The following is a 3,505-nucleotide window of genomic DNA, read 5'->3' as shown; positions in this document are numbered from 1 at the left end:
AGCAACAGCCTTTACACTCATGGCTTCAGCCTAATGTGCATTTTGGAGGAATAGGGCAACAAAGCACCCAGGACTGCAAAGTGACATGAGGAAATTTGAGGCCATTTTGTAGGGAGAAGAGAGCAAGGCCATCAATGAGCAAAGAGAAGGATTCCTGGAGGTAGGTTTTCCTGAAAGGGCTGGCTTTAGGAAGAGCAATGCCATGGGGCTGGCTCATTTTGTCTTTTCCATATCAGATCATGGTGCAAGATTTCACCATATTCATGAGGAATCAGGGTTACACTCCTGCCCTGAACTGATATGTGACTATGTGCTTTAAGAACAGATTGATACAAATAACCATGTTATTAAATCTAAAGAGATATTAAGTCCTACAAGACAGATTTGACAAGATTAAGATTGGCTTATTAAAATAGACTATTCATGCAGTGCCACTATTTCTGTGACTTTCATGTTCATTTTTCATACAAGAAAGGAAAACCAAAGCAACTGTTAACTGAGATTGGCAAGATACCACATATGTTTTTAAAAGCAACCACAAAAGTCTTAAGAATATGACACACTGTCTCACCTTGAGTGTGTTCAATGCTTACTTCTGTGTTAGCTGTATGTTTGTGGTTCTTTCCAGGAGTGCAACGCTTCAGCAGTTCAAAGAGACCCTAGAACAACAATGACAGTTTTCATCGCACTTAAGAACATTTGGTGATGTTATCACCTAAGCTCAGGTGTTTGCCATTTCACTTTGATCCAGGACATAATCAGATATCCTGCAGCCATTTCTGTCTTCTTTAAAACTTGGGTTATAACTGCAGGACTGCAAACTCAGCAGGGCTCAATTTGTGGAGCTTTCAGCTAATTAAACATTGCAGTCTGCAATGGTTGGAAGCGAACATCCTGTGTGGGTTTGTTTGGGTGTTTAACAAGAGGAAAATTAATAAATATCAGGCTGAATTCATTAAAGCAGATTTTTTTTCTCTCTGTCTGAGCTATGCCTGACCCCGGTGTCTTCATTTGCTATCTGGGTTTAGAAAACTTCAGGCAGCATGGTGTGCGGGTGGCTAAGTGGGAGGAGGTCTCTCTTATTATGAAACCAGTAAACCTGAGGCCAAGTTCCTGGAAAAATAAGCCCGAGGACTCATCATTCACTGTAAATATTTTGAACAGCTTTTACAGATGATTCTGTACAATAATTGCCATCTCTACACAAATACAAATGTGATTAAAGCACCAGGGCACATCCTGTTTTCTTACTTAGCCAACAAAAGTAATGGTAGTAATGGCTTGTCAGTAGCTTGGCTTCAGCATGAGTTCCCAGACTGAATCCGTGGTCCTTGCTGGGCCTACACATCCCAAACTAAAGTCCAGGCTTACATTTCTGTGCTAAATGTGCAGCTAGAGTGAACGTAGCCTGGATTTCCCTCAATGCTCTACAATTGTAGTGGAGCCATATTTGAGTCCAGCTTTTTTTGTATAGCATGACACAGTCAGAGCAAATACATAGCTGCTAAATAAAAGGTTTTTTTATTCTTTATTTATTTATCCCACTCCATACTCTGAAATACAGAGCTCCTCTTCCACCAGAAGAAACTCACGTGGCAACAGAAAATATGAAATCTTGATTGTCTTATGAGGAATTTATGACTGAGTGCACATTCTGTGGTATTTTAGGATAATACAAATAAATGTTCATCTACAATCTTAAACAAGAATTTGTAACAAAAGAAAAGAAAAAAGAAAGGTGTGTTTGAGATCTGTAATGATAGTGTTCCTTCACAGCTGCTTTTGTACAGGGGAATAATTTAGCAACACTATAGCTGATGCTGACTTCCTAGTTGGTGGTGAAATTATAAAGTAACTATTTCCTCCAAAGAGTGCCAGAGCTGTTTACAGGAGTTAGAGGCACACTCCTGAGACAGCAAGCTGGAATCTGATGTGTTGCATTATTGTAAATCAGTGTAATTTCACTTCACTGCCCCCAGCTTGCCTTCATCCTATTGAAAATATCATTGTAAGAAAAAAATTATGTGACTTGTCTTTAATTTTTAGGAAAATGAATTCATGCAAAAATGTCCGTATCTTCCCTCCTCCCTCACATATAACATTAGATCCTACGTTCTTATTTACCCACAGAAATACTTAAGTTTTTTCCTACTCCTAATGGGAAACTTCTGAAGACAGAAAATCCTTAAATGTGAAAAAGCCAGAGGCTGGTACAAGCTAAATGGAAGAAGATTAAGATCAAATACAAAAACATGTTGTAAAAAGATAACAGACAACATAGTTTGAGAGTAAAATATTTAGATAAGGATTATTTGGGACACTGCAGAGAAGAGAAGGGATTAGAACTAAAGAAGTGTGATTTTGTCACACTGAATTCTTCCCCATATTTCCCATTCCCCTTCATCCATCTATATCACGTTTGTTTGTTTAGACTCCTTATAGCTACACATTGTGCCTGTCACTTAGTAAGTATAGTGCTACAGAAGGCACCATTGCAAAGATTTCTGACCTAGTTTGTTTTTCACAAGAAAAAACAGCTAAAAATGTACACTCCTTTCCTATAGGGGGCAAATTCTGGTTTAACAACACAGGTTTCATAAATTTATTGTAGAAATACAAAACCAAGAGAGATGACAATTTGCCATTAAAGCCACTAGGAGCAGGCTGCTTTTTAAGATGTTTTTTAGCCATTACATATTTCATCTTTAATTTCTGGATAGAAGCCAAGACTATTGATTTTGCTTAAGATTTTTGGTCAAAAGGGACATAATTTTTTTTTAACTGCTCAGAAAAGTGATTTTAGGGGTAGTACTTTTTAAAAAATAATTTCAATGGAATTTGTTAGTCATTGTTGCCAGAAAGAAGTAATCTTATTGTTATTTGATAGTAAATTGCTGTAGGATTTGAGATGTAACACTGCAAGGCATAGAAATTGTTACTTATGAGACACTAATCAGATGGTCCAATTTAAAAGCGAATAGCAATTTTTACAGCTGCAGTATAACATCTTCCAAGAGCCTAGCAAGAGCTCTAACACAAGATTTATTTTGATCTAATTGGTTGTGTATATATAGTACAAATGGGTGTAATTATTAGAGGTTTTAATCCAATCAACTAGAATAAATTCAAAAAACCTGATGCAAAAATCTTGTTTAATCTATCAGGCATAAATCCAGTGCAGTTCAGAGGATGTAGGTGGGCCTTTGAAGTATTTACTCACATTTTAAGCCAATCTTTCCCAAAGACATGGTATCCAAATATGGTAACTGAGCTCCCAGTGGTTTTTTTACCAGGTTAATTGTTTATGCTGGCAAAGCAGTTCATTGACATAGCCAATAGCACTTTGCTTATTCGGGCCCTTAACCCCTGCAAGGTCTCAAGCCCCATCAGCTGAGCCAAGCTAGTGAAGCCCTGAGCTGGTTGCCCTGGAGCACACCTGAATGCCACACACACTGGCACAGGGCAGCTCCTGGCTGTGGGTTAAGGACATTAGTGGGGAAGCCTG

The sequence above is a fragment of the Nestor notabilis genome, unplaced genomic scaffold, assembly GCF_000696875.1.
Source record: "Nestor notabilis isolate BGI_N333 unplaced genomic scaffold, ASM69687v1 scaffold1049, whole genome shotgun sequence".
Classification (NCBI taxonomy): Eukaryota; Metazoa; Chordata; class Aves; order Psittaciformes; family Psittacidae; genus Nestor; species Nestor notabilis.
This window is presented reverse-complemented; position numbering follows the sequence as displayed.